Source organism: Hyla sarda, chromosome 3, assembly GCF_029499605.1.
Source record: "Hyla sarda isolate aHylSar1 chromosome 3, aHylSar1.hap1, whole genome shotgun sequence".
Lineage (NCBI taxonomy): Eukaryota > Metazoa > Chordata > Amphibia > Anura > Hylidae > Hyla > Hyla sarda.
This window is the reverse complement of record NC_079191.1, coordinates 411,360,030-411,373,862: the sequence shown is the minus strand read 5'-3', so window position 1 is coordinate 411,373,862 and position 13,833 is coordinate 411,360,030. Positions and strand designations below refer to the sequence as shown.

The following is a 13,833-nucleotide window of genomic DNA, read 5'->3' as shown; positions in this document are numbered from 1 at the left end:
AAGGTGTAATTTTTACCGAAAAATGTATTGCGTAGAAACGGAAGCCCCCAATTACAAAATTCTGTTTTTTCTTCAGTTTTGTCACACAATAATTTTTTTTTGTTTCACTGTAGATTTTTGGTTAAAATGACTAATGTCCCTGCAAAGTAGAGTTGGTGGTGCAAAATTAAGCCATCATATGTATTTTTAGGTGCAAAATTGAAAGGGTTATGTTTTTTAAAAGGTAAGGAGGAAAAAACGAAAGTGCAAAAACAGAAAAACGCTCGGTCTTTAAGGGGTTAAAGTAAAAAGTTCAGAGAAGAGTTCAAGAGTCCAGAGAAGCTCATTGATCACTGCGATGCAAGGCTCCACCCACCTGCTGCCGATAGGTGAGTAATGCTGCCTGCTTAGCCAGGCTATACCAGTGAATTGCCAATCTCATTGTGTAATGCTCTGCTATAGGCATTATACAGTGAATGCAATCTAATGATTTACAAGTAAAAGTCCCCTATGAGAACTTAAAAAGTGTTAAACAAAGTCTCAAAAATTTTATAAAACCTCTCCCCTAATAAAAAATAAAATTACCCTTATTTTCCCATTTTACAAAATAAATAAATTAAGACTAGGTTCACATTGCCGTTTGCATGTAACCTGTTAAGGGTCCGATCAGATTTTTTTTTCTTTTTTGAGCCGATCAAACCCTAGTCGGATGCAAGCTGCTACTGCACGGTCTGACGGCCCACATTCACTTGCATGATCCGGTAATTTTACAGGAATTTATCGGAGAAAAAATAGTGCTTGCACCATTTTTTTCTCCGCTAAACTTGACAGAAATGCCAACGAAGTCCGACAGCAGTGTGAACGAGGCCTAACATATTTGGTTTTGCTGCGATAGAATGTCTAGGGGTAGAGTACTCCTTTAAGGGGAATAAATAATTTTACAGGCCAAACAGTAAATTTAGTCACATTTGCATCAGAGGCTAAGTTTGTGTCTTCTGTCGCAAATTATATAAAAGGCTAATAAATTGAGCTGTATAGTGTGGTACAGCGGACACCAATGGATCCCATTGACTTTAACCCCTTAAGGACACAGCCCATTTTGGCCTTGAGGACACAGGAATTTTTCATTTTTGTGCTTTCGCTATTTTCCTCCTCGCCTCCTCCTAAGAGCCATAACGCTTAAATTTTTTCAGCCACAGACCCATATGAGGGCTTGTTTTTTCTATGGCGCAAAACCCCCCCAAATATTCTTTATAGCGGAAAATTGATAAGAAACCCACAATTTTTAGTTTTTTGTTGTTTCTACCGAGTGCACTTTATCGTACAACTGACATGTTATTCTGTGGGTTAATATGAATAAAATGAAACCCATCTTTACATGCTTTTCTTTTATTTAACAAAAAATAATTTTTTTTAAACTTAACTTTTTTAACAATATTAGTATGTTTAAAATTGTCCTCTTTTGACCCCTATAACTTTTTTATTTTTCCGTATATGGGGCTGTATGAGGGCTCATTTTTGCCCCGATGTTTTCATAGTTTTTTTTTTGTATATGTGACTTTGTGAGCACTTTTTATTATTTTTTTTTCTTGGATGTGACCTCAAATCAGCAGTTTTGGACTTTGGTATTTTTCTAAGTTTACGTTGTTCACATTACGGGATCATTAACATTATATTTTAACCCCTTAAGGACTTATGACGTACCGGTACGTCATGAGTCCGCTCCCGATCTATAACGCGGGGCCACGGCCGGGACCCGTGGCTAATAACGCGCGGCATTGATCGCGCTGCCGCGCACTATTAACCCTTTAGACGCGGCGTTCAAAGTTGAACGCCGCGTCTAAAGTGTAAGTGAAAGTATGCCGGTTAGCTCAGGGAGCTGTTCGGGATAGCCGCGGTGAAATCGTGGCATCCCGAACAGCTTACAGGACAGCCGGAGGGTCCCTACCTGCCTCCTCGCTGTCTGATCGCCGAATGACTGCTCAGTGCCTGAGATCCAGGCATGAGCAGTCAAGCGGCAGAATCATTGATCACTGGTTTCCTATGAGAAACCAGTGATCAATGTGAAAGATCTGTGTGTGCAGTGTTATAGGTCCCTATGGGAGCTATAACACTGCAAAAAAAAAAGTGAAAAAAAAAAAAAAAGGAATAAAGATCATTTAACCCCTTCCCTATTAAAAAATTGAATCACCCCCCTTTTCCCATAAAAAACAAAAACAAAACAGTGTAAATAAAAATAAACATATGTGGTATTGCCGCGTGCGGAAATGTTCAAATTATAAAAATATATCGTTAATTAAACCGCACGGTCAATGGCGTGCACGCAAAAAAAATCCAGAGTCCAAAATAGTGCATTTTTGGCCAATAAGTCCTATCAATGCAAAAATGGTACCGCTAAAAACTTCAGATCACAGCGCAAAAAATGAGCCCTCATACCGCCCCATACGCAGAAAAATAAAAAAGTTATAGGGGTCAGAAGAGGACAATTTTGAACGTATAAATTTTCCTGCATGTAGTTATGATTTTTTCCAGAAGTACGACAAAATCAAACCTATATAAGTAGGGTATCATTTTAATCGTATGGACCTACAGAATAAAGATAAGGTGACATTTTTACCGAAAAATGTACTGTGTAGAAACGGAAGCCCCCAATAATTACAAAATGGCGTTTTTTTTCAATTTTGTCTCACAATGATTTTTTTTTCCCGTTTCGCCATAGATTTTGGGGTAAAATGACTGATGTAATTACAAAGTAGAATTGGTGACGCAAAAAATAAGCCAGCATATGGATTTTTAGGTGAAAAATTGAAAGAGTTATGATTTTTTAAAGGTAAGGAGGAAAAAACGAAAATGCAAAAATGGAAAAACGCTGAGTCCTTAGGGGGTTAATAGGCCGTCCACTATCTTGGCTGATGCTGTGGGCGATCAGATCAGCCACAGGAACCGCCGCAGATGCGGTGATAAGTATTGATCGCATCATCTGAAGGATTGATGGCTGACATCAGCACGATCGCTCATGTCCGCCATTAACGGCAAGTCCCTGGCTGCTGATAGAAGCTGAGACCCGCAGTCTATGATGCGAGTGCAGCTACAGGGCTCACTTCATAGCCGTGGCGAGACTCAGGGCATACAGGCTAAAAAAATACTGCTTGCAGTGTTTTTTATGTCTGCTAAGGTCCCTCTGTTTAACAAAAGTAAATGTATGCCCTGTGCCTGTTCCCGTTCTATGAAGCGCTCCCAGGAGCTGAGTGTGTTTCATACCGGGTTGGTCCCATTTGCTATAATCAGCAGCAGCCAGGACCAGTGGCTAATGCCAAACATCGCCAATGTCCAGCGAATAAAGTTGATTGTGGCATCTAAAAGTGCCAAACTTTACTTGCCAGTAGCTTAGTGGAGCTGATCGGGACCGCCACAGCGAAATTGCAGGGTCACGATCAGCTATTCGGACAGAGAAAGTCTCTAGGCTTCTTCCCTGCCTTAGCAGCCTGTAGCAATGGAGTGTGATAACACTGATCAGTGCTGTGCTATTACATAGCATTGTTCAGTGTATGAAATCTGAAGATTGCATGTAATAGTCCCCTATGGGGACTAAAAAATAGTAAAATAAACTGTACAAAAAAGTTAATAAATGTGAATAAGCCCCTTTCATAATAAAAGTTGAATTAGCCCCCTTTCTATTTTTTTTTTAAATAAAATAATGTAAATGAAAATAAACATAGATGTATGTAGTATTGCCCTCATACAGCACTGTATACAGAAAAAAAGTTACAGGAGTCAGAAGAGGAAAATTTTAAGCATACTAAATTTTGTACAAAAAGTTATAATAAAAGTAGTAAAACAAAACCTATATAAGTTGGGCATGATTGTAATTGTGTGGACATACAGAATAAATATAACCTGTCATTTTTACCAAAAAGTGCACTGCATAGAAGCTGAAGCCCCCAAAAGTTGTAAAATAAAGTCTTTTTTTTCTCAATTTCGCCCCACAAATATTATTTTTGCTTCAAACGTAGATTTTGTGGTAAAAGGAGTTATGTCATTACAAAGTAGAATTGGTGGCACAAAAAGAAACAAGTCCTTATATTGGTCTATAGGTGAAAAATTAAAAGTGTAATGGCTATTAGAAGGCGAGGAGGAAAAATCAAAAAACCCTCCTGTATCCTTAAAGGAGTACTCTGGCGCTAAGACATCTTATCCCCTATCCCCCTCCCATAGGCTTGTATTGAGAGGGCGGAGCATGACGTCACTTGGGGGCAGGGCCGTGACGTCACAATGCACCGGCCCCCGTGATCGCCAGTAATCAGACCCGGAGCGAACATGCTCCGGGGACTGATAGTAACGGGGTGCTGCGTGCAAGATCACGGAGGTCCCCAGCGGCGGGACCCCCGCGATCAGACATCTTATCCCCTATCCTTTGGATAGGGGATAAGATGTCTTAGCACCAGAGTACCCCTTTAAGGGGTTAAAGGTACTTTGCTACGGAGCACCTCAAATAGAGCTACGACGCAGATGTAAACTGTGGTCTGAATAGTGTCAGTATACTCTATAGTGTGCAACTTGACAATAATATTTTTGTTAAAATAGTTATCCCAAGATTATAAAGTTGTACCTATCCACAGGATAAGTGATAAATGTCTGATCAGTTGTGGTCCAACCTCTGGAATACCAATCACGAGAACAGCTAAAGATAGCCGAGTACAACACTCTGCTATTTTGGAAGTCACATAGAAAGTTAATGGAGTGGCTGTCAAAAGCATGCGCCCTGTTCTGTTTACATGGGGAACAAGACACCCTGTTCTCATAATCAGTGTCCGGGCGGTCAGACCTTTCAGTCGATCAGAAACTTATTACCTATTCTATCGATAAGGGAAACATTATCTTTGGTTGTCCCCTTTAAGACTGATGTTACACTGGGTTACACTGTTTATGGAATGCACAAGGAAACTTCTTGAAGCATATGTGAGGAATTCATGGGAGCCCATTCTCCTCTGTCATGCTGGTATACCTTTTATGTCACGTCTTGTTGTTGGGCTGTGTTGCCTGTAAACATTGTACTAGCAAACAGGTTTTAAAACATAAGCTACGCATATTAATGATGAACACATAGACTGAACTTACTCTACTAGTGATCATGTTCGATCTGTATAACCGCAAAGGAAAAAAATAACAATATGATTAGGTAGCCATGGTATGTCTGTGTTCCTCTTTGCTGGTATCCCGATGTGCACTTGTTTCATATCCCCAAAACATGATGTAAATAAGGCCTTGGGCTTCTTTCACACTACCGCTACTGCCCGTCATTAGCGGGTCAGTTGGAAGATAGCGGGAGAAAAATTAGTGCTTGCCATGTGTTTTTCTCCCTCTATCTTCCAGCGGAATAACGGACATCAGAGAATCCCATTAAAGTGAATGGGATCCTCTTTGCTCGTTATGCCTCCCGTTGGGTTCCATCACTAATGGCTGTTAAAAGCAAACAAAAAAATACAAAAAAAATAAAAAAAGAGCCTTAACGGCCGTTTGTGGCGGAGCCCAGCAGCAGTGTGGAAGTAGCCTTAGCTTTATGAAATAGTGGAGACTGCTGAGCCGTACAGAGGTATCCTGCAAATAAGAAGATACTGCATGAAATTTGTCTCTATTTGGGAGCGTACATTTAGCAGTATAGGAAATCAAACAAAAAATATATAATTTACCCTTAGGATATTTTCTCACAATGTTTCACATGGGTTTTGTAAAAAGATAAAATAATTCATGTGCGTGTGCCATAGTTCACACATTACAAACTACATTTGAAATCTGCTTCATGGAAACAATTTAAGCAACGTTAGTTTTTTCACCTAGTCCACTTAAAGGAATACTATTGTGAATTTTTTTTCATTCTACTGTGCCCAGGCTGCAAAAACACCCAAAAAACAAACATTAACTGACCTTTCTCCGTTGCGCCCCTATAGCTCTTCGTTCCTCTGGTCCGGTCTCCTTCCGTTCTTCCTGGGCCCCGCCTTCTCCCTGCTGCCCGGGCTACTTACACGAAACTGCGCTCAGCCTATCTCCGGCCGAGGCGGGACATCGCTGAAGGAAGGAGACCGGACCAGAGGACCGATGAGCTATTGTGGCGCAACTGGGGGACAGGAGAAGTTGAGTAAGTGTGTGTGTTTTTTTTTTTTTTTTTTTTTACAGCCCGGCACTAAAGGATTAAAAATTTTTTCACAAAAGTACTCCTTTAAATTTTGTATCGGGTAGAAGATTTTTTCCATTGTAATGTTTGTTATTATTGGTGCCATTTTTTCTTGGATGTAAGGGACCAAAAAACAGTACCTTGGGTATTTTCTTTCATTTACGGCATTTATCATCAGCAAGATAAAAAATGTTGTATTTAAAGCTTAACTTTTTATTTTTATTTTGGACCTTACTATTTGATCATTTCTACAGAACAGTTTGAAAATAGCAAAACAGAGATAATTTCTTTTAAAAACAGCACCACACCTGTCTGCAGGTTGTGTGTGGTATTACAACTTAGCTCCATTTTAATGGAACTGAGTCACAAAACCATACCCCACCTGCAGAAAAATATGGTGCACTTTTTTGATTAAATCACTTCTGTTCTTCTAATGCTGGATAACTCATTTGACAACTGGAATATAGCAGTGCCACTGACTGTAACAATTGGCCGACACTGTTCTATAGAGATCACTTATCAGCAGTCGTCTCATTATCATCATAACTCATTACACTGAAAGGTAACACCTATATAATAAATGATCACACCATTACCAGCAGGTGATGAAAACTAGGCATACAGTGCAAACAAAAAACAAGCAAAAGTGCAGTGGATGCATAGTCACATGTTCCTTCATGCTTGGCCATCTAGTAGACTGGACCCCATGCAGGAGGCTTGTTGACTGCAGCATGACGCCGCGCCCGACACGTCCCCTCCATGTATCTCTATGGGAGAGGTGAAGATTCAGCATTTGTGCATCCCGCCTCTCCCATAGAGCTGAATGGAGGGGGGCGTGTCTGATGACCTCTTGTTGAGGTCGACTACACAAGCGGCAGTTCCAGGTCCCCAAACAGGATATCGCTGGAGACCTCTCGCGATCAGACACTTATTCCCTACCCAGCAGTACTCCTCTAACTTGTCATTTTCACCACATGGTGATGACAAACGCTCCACAAAATTGTGCATTCGCTTGTTTTTTTTTCTTCATTATTTTAACTTTCAGTCCACTTTTTTTTTTGTTTCACAATACCTTATATGGTGAAGTAAAGGTGTCAATAAAAAGTTTAACTTGTCCTACAGTAAATATTATAACCCACCCAATAAAAATTTTAAATCACCCCTCCCCATTCCCATTTTTAAAATAAGATACAATAAAAAAATAAATAAGCATATTTTAACGTGTGCATAATTGTCCGAACTATTAAATTATTTCATTCCTGATCCTTCCTGGTTAATGGTGTAATTGCATAAAAATTCCAAACCCCAGAATTGCTGATTTTTGGTCACATCACATCCCAGAAAATAATGTATTAAAAGTGATCGAAAACCAAAAGGTACCGTTAAAAATTATAGCTCATGGCGCAAAAAATAAACCCTTACACAGCTCCGTAGGTGGAAAAAAAGTTATAGGGGTCAGAACATGGTAATGAAAATTTTTTTTCTTTCTTTCAAGCTTTCAAATTATTTTTTTCTATAAAACTAAACAAAAATCCAAGTTTGGTATCATTAGCCCGCTGAGCTAGCCGGGAAACAAAATTACTGCATTAAGACCCCGTGATCAACTTTGATCGGTTTCATGTTTGCAATTTACCCTTTAGATGTCGCGATCAAAGTTGATCACGGGGTCTTAATGCAGTAATTTTGGTTCCCGGCTAGCTCAGTGGGCTAATCGGGACCACTGAGATAAAATTGTGTTGTCCTGATCAGCTGAGAGGACAGCAGGAGGGCCCTTACCTGTCCTGTACATACACAAGCACAGGAACAAATCACGGCATCTGTGGCAATGCAGCACTTTAAATGGATGATCAGATCGCCCGTGGCACTGCCACAGGGATCCAATCATCCAAGATGGCAGACGGAGGTCCCCTTACCTGCCTCCGCCGCTTCTCCAGGGACTTCTTCACTGGTCTGACATCGAGCAGACCAGAGAAGAAGATCACAGATAATACTGATCAGTGCTATGCCTATGCATAGCACTGTTCAGTATCTGCAATCTATTGATTGCTATATATAGTCCTCTGTGGGGACATAAAGGAAAGAAAAGTAAAAAAAAAGTTTTAAAAAAATGTGAAAAGCCCCTCCCCCATTAAAAATGTAAATTGCCCCCCCCCCCGAAAAGCGTCAAGAAATACTTAACATGTTTGGTATCGCCGCGTGTGTAAATGTCCAAACTATCAAAATATAATGTAAATTATCCCGTACAGTGAATGGCGTAAACGGAAAAAAAAAAGAAAGTCCAAAATTACTGTATTTGGTCACATCACATTAAAAAAAAAATTTGATCAAATAGATTTGCGCAAACGTGGTACAAAAAAAACCCCTAAGTAACATGGCGCAAGAAATGAGCCCTCAAACAGCCCACCATACGGAAAAAATTAGGACGTTTTAGGGTGTCAAAAAAGGGCAATTTTAAACATACTTATTTTTGTGAAAAAAGTCAGAGAATAAAGATAACATGTCATTTTCACCGTAAAGTGTACAGCGTGAAAAGAAAACCATACAAACTTAGCAAAATTTTTATTTTATTTTCAATTTCCTCACACAAATAATAATTTTCTCTATCGCTCCATTGGGGGACACAGACCATGGGAATATGCTGCTGTCTCTAGGAGGCTTGACACTATGGCAACAAGAAAAGTCAGCTCCTCCCAGCAGGGTATACCTGCCCACAGGCACCTGAGGTAATCAGTTTTAGCTTAGTGTCTAAGGAGGTAGACACTGGTCTGGAGTTCTCCCCAGACCAGGTCTCATATTTTTAATTTTCCTAGGTTAGGGAAGTGTTAGTTTTTTATTCCTTTTTCTTTCCTGTTTTCAGGTGGGGACTCAGGAACATAGCGTTCACTGTTTCCCTATTTGCGATTGAGGGGGCACAGGCATCGTGGATGTACTGTCAACCCCCTTTCGCCAACGTTCAGCACCTGGGGTTGTACCTCATGGGTCCGGGTCCCCCTACCTCCCTGCTCGCCTCGCTCGTGCATGGCTGCCCGGCATGATGCAGGTGACAAAAGCTGGCTGAAGACTTCATAGGAAGACTTCATGAGGTAAGTTCTTCTGACTAAGGTGAGTATCCCACTTTTTTCTTTAGGTGTGGACTTTCAACATCTGGAGACCCCCAGTTTTTGGCCCTCACTTCTATATGGGGACTGTTGGGGCTGGCCAGTAGGGATTTCCCTCCTTTCCTTTATGAGGGGACTTTTATGATATGTGGGGCTGAGCAGTGTGTGATGTTTCACAGTATTCATGTGTGTGTGTGGTGTTTGCCTTTTTACCACGGCTACAGAAGGCAGCCGCGGCGCTTGTCTTTCCTTGCTGGCGCTCGGCGCCCGTTCTTACTTTCGTTTCGGCAGCGCGGCTGCCGACAGTGGCTCCCTCCCTTCCCGTTAGGGACCGGGCTGTATTTTACTTCGGCGGCCCGGTGTGCTTTGGCTCCGCCCACCGAAGCCGCCAAAGCCTGCATAAGGGCGCGGACTAAGCCCCAATCAGCGCTGTGCGCGTGCATAGGGGGTTATTACATGGCCAATTACAGAGCCCTTGCGTTTAGCACAGCCCCCTCTGGCCATTGGTTCAGAGGTTTTCTCATCTCCGCAGTTCTCATGGGAATTGCAACATGCTAATCACAGCTGCCTTAGGGACACAGCGTGGGTGTGACTGTTCAGTTTTTGCTATAGTCCGTGCCCAGTACTGTTCCTCCCTCCACACAGATAACTAGCTCCTAAGTTATCTATTACACTTGTAAGGCTGTAACTCAAAAATGTCTGGTTCTGCTGAACCCACTTGTTCTGCCTGCACCACTGCTCCCCCAGACCCCCCCCCCCACTATTTCTACCCCGGTTGCTCTTTAGACCCAATGGGTTCAGCCGCCCCTTCAACCTGGGGTTCCTCCCTCTGACTCGGCTCAGGTCTCCCAATCTGGGGTGACTGCCTTGGAGAGGCCCTCCTACACCGGCCCTCCGGAGGGACCCACTCTCCCCTTATACTGACCCTCTCGCAGCATCATAGGGGTGTTTCATCTGACTCATTCCCCGAGCCTTCTGACAGGCACGAGCACTCCCCTCGCAGGCATCACCCCATTACTCCGACCTGTAGCAAGCGTCGCTCCCCCAGAGGACGCTCCCATGGTCGCCGCTCTGGCTCTCCAGACCCGCGTACCAGGTCCGTCTCCCTCACTTACAGAGCCACCTCACCTTCCCGTTCACCTGGTGAACTTGTGGATGAAGTTTCTGATTTGGCCTCCGACTCAGAGGACCGCAAGGATATGCCTGATGGGGTGTATTCATTGGTTTTGGCCATAAGAGACACCTTCCAGCTAAAGGACCCAGGAACTTCGGACATGGTCAAGAAGTTTCCTCTCATCGTGTCCGACCTCTTCCAGGGCTGCCTCACCTCGTTCCCATTCACCTGGAGAACTTGTGGATGAGGTTTCTGATTCAGCCTCCGACTCAAAGGAACGCACGGATGCCTGATGTGGTGTACTCATCATTGGATTTCGGCCATAAGAGACACCTTCCATCTAAAGGACCCAGGAACTTCGGACGTGGCTCCAGAAGTCTCCTTTCTTCATGCCCGACCGGCACCCAAGACTTTCAGCTCTCACGCTGACTTTTACGCCCTGCTGGTATCCGCCTGGAGGCACCCTGACAAGAAGTTTCAGGAAACGAAGAAGGTTCAAGCGCAGTATCCCTTTGCCAAGGACCTCATTGCTCGGTTGACCTCCTCTCCAACTGTGGATCTGCTGGTCTCCCGCCTCTCTAAGGCGCCTACCCGGCCCTTTGCTGATGCGGCTGCCTTCAAGGATCCAGTGGACATGAAGGTGGAGACTTTGGCAAACTTAGCCTTTGAGACAGCAGGTTCTTCCTGCTTTTACTTCGGCCTGGGTGTCAAGGGCCCTTTCAGTATGGCCTCCCATCTCCGCCAGGGTAGTCTTCAAGATCCCTCTGGAGAATTTATTTAATCTAGCTCTCTGATGCTCCGCAGCTGGAGATTTTCTGTGTTCTGCTTCCATGCGCAGCCACTGTGCTGCCTTTGCCACAAGCTACCTGGTAGCCACAGTCCCTCCATGTGGCTTAAAGCCTAGAATGTGGATGCCGCCTTCAGGAAGTGAGGCGACGGGCGGAAAAGAGTTATTTATTACCTCTGGATAAGGCTCACGGGACCGCTTTCCGTCGTAAGTCCTCCTTCCGATTCTACGGACCTTTGGTACCAACAAAGGGTACCAACAAAGGGTCCAGCCGGGCGCCTTCACGGGAAGAGTGCTCCCTCCTTCCGGACCTGTCCCCTCCCGGAGGTCGGCTATCCGTTTCGGCCGTTTTGCGGCCCTATCAGGCACCCGTAGGCCTTCCGCGGTCTGAAGGGTCGCCGACCTTTCTCGGGTGGTTGGTCCCCTCTTACTCTTCTGGGATGCCTGGACCACGCACATTCAGGATTCCTGGGTCATCGATGTGGTAGTCAACGGATACAGGATCGAATTTGCTTCCCATCCATGGGATTGCCTTTTTTCTTTCCTGGACCCTCTGGTTCCCCTCTCTAGCGAAGGCAGTTCGGGGCGCGCTCCAGCTCCTTTTTTATCCAGGGAGTAATTGTCCTGGTTCCTTCAGGGGAACGTTTTCGAGGTTTATTCCAACCTCTTTGTGGTCCCCAAGAAAGGCGTTTCTGTTCGCCCAATCTTGGTTCTCGAGTATCTCAGCCAGCATCTTCTGCTTTCCCATCCCGAGTGGAGTCTCTCCGTCCGTTTTGCAGTTCCGGACGTCCATTTTCTATTGTGGTTCTCCATTTTGGTCTGACCACTTCTCCATGGACCTTTACCAAAGTCCTGGTGCCTGTGATAGCCCTTTTTCGGACATTGATTGATTGATTCCTCCTGATCAGAACTCCAGCCAGGGCCTAGATCCTGGAGAGTCTTAGTCTCAACCTCCAGACCTTGTCCCACTTCGGTTGGATGGTCAATCGGGACAAGTCCAACCGCTCTCCTGGGGCTCCAGTTCGACGCGGCCTCTGTCTGCTTTCGACTCCGCCGACCAATCGGCTGACTCTCTTATCAAGAGTCCGATGACTTCGGCACCCTGCTCCAGTTTCCATTTGCTTTTGCATGGATGTCCTGGGTCGGTTAGCGGCGGCCGTGCCATTTGCCCAGTTTCATCACCAACCTTTTCACTGGTGATTCTCTTCCTGTGGGACAGGTCTCCATTGTCTCTCGACCGCAAGATCGTTCTCTCTGGACAGTCTTGTCGGTCCCTTCTATGGTGGCTTCGTTTCCCCCCTGTTTTTTTCAGGGGCGCTCCTTCCTGCCCTTCCCTGCCAGTCTGTCGGGCTGGGGAGGTGTTTTCAGGGACCGGCCGGTCTGGGGCCTTGGTCCCCCGAGAAGCCCTTTTCCCCTTCAACATGTTGGGCCTAGGGCAATCCTTTCTTTGCTTGCTTCTTGGGAAATTCCCTTCTGGGCGGAACTCAGATTTCCGGCCATCTCAGCTATCTTCATTCCGGGCGTCTCTGGGATGTGGTCTTCTCAGCCGGTCCTCAGTCGTCCAAGGCGAGTGGTCCCCACATCCGGAGATGTTTGCAGTGATCTGCAACCCCTGAGGCGCTCCAGGCGTGGACCTCTGCACGTCCCGCCACAACCGAAGCGTTCCCCTCTCTTGGTCGGGCTTTGCCCTACCTTATCTGTTTATTGGTCGGGCTTTGCCCTACCTTATCTGTTTCCTCCCCTTCCTCTCTTTTCGAGGCCGTGAGGAAACTCTCAGCAGAGGGCGTTTCCGCAATTCTCGTGGCCCAGCCTGGCCCCGGCGGGCGTGGTACGTCGTCATGGTCAGGCTCCTGAACGACTTAACGCTGCGCCTTCTTTATCATCGAAAACTCTTATCTCAGGTCTTCTGTGCCACCCCTATTTACCGTCTCTGCTTTGGATGGCGTGGCGATTGAGACAGCGGTTCTGAGGACCTTTGAGGTTTCTCTTCCCGAGTGGTTCACACCATGCTGAGGGCACACAAGCCTTTCTCTGCAAGATTTACCACCATACCTGGAGGTCTTATTTTCCTTGGTGTGAAACTCAGCCTTTTTTCTCAGGTCGTGGTTTTCCTTCCCCGACCCCTTTCCAGTCGGGGCTGGCCCAAGGGTTGGCTTTCTGCTCCCTTAAGGGTCAAAGGTTCGGCCCTTTCCATTCTTTTTCAATGTCCTCTGGCATTCAATTGTCATGTCCAAACCTGGTTCAGGGAGTGGCACAAGCTGCCCCTCCCTATCGGTCCCCTTCTTTCCCTTGGGACATACACTTGGTCTTAGGTGCCCTGTGAGGCGCCCCTTTTGAACCTCTCAGGGACATTTCTCTTTGCCTCCTTCCCTGGAAGGTGGCGTTCCTTATTGCTCTTACCTCTGTTAGGAGGGGTCAGAGCTGGCAGCTCTCTCCTGCCATTCTCCCTCCTTGGTTGTATACCAGGACAAGTTGTTTTCCGTCCAGGTCCGTCCTTCTTACCTGAGATGGTTTTGATTTTTCATCTCAATGAGGACATCGTCCTACCATCCTTTTGTCCGGCCCCTTCTCATCCCTGGGAGCGTTTGCTCCTCCACTTAGTTGTGGTGAGGGCTGTTCGGACTTATCTCTCAGTCACTCTTTCCTTTCGGCATTGTAACTCCCTTTTTTGTTTTTCCGGAAG

At 45.1% G+C, this 13,833-nt stretch overlaps 1 protein-coding gene across 8 annotated transcripts in view; it reads left to right on the top strand.

Moving 5' to 3' along the window:
- The window catches only part of BICRAL (BICRA like chromatin remodeling complex associated protein), a 90,494-nt gene that overhangs the window by 25,603 nt on the left and 51,058 nt on the right, over positions 1–13,833 (top strand). For 2 of the 8 annotated variants that reach the window (XM_056568178.1, XM_056568177.1), the window contains exon 2: positions 229–368. The exons of 4 other annotated variants lie outside the window; for them this stretch is intronic. The gene's annotated coding sequence lies outside the window, so the exon portion shown is untranslated. Of the gene's footprint in view, positions 1–223; positions 369–13,833 lie in introns of all 8 variants that reach the window. 2 more of the 8 variants (XM_056568179.1, XM_056568176.1) reach the window with 1 other exon arrangement.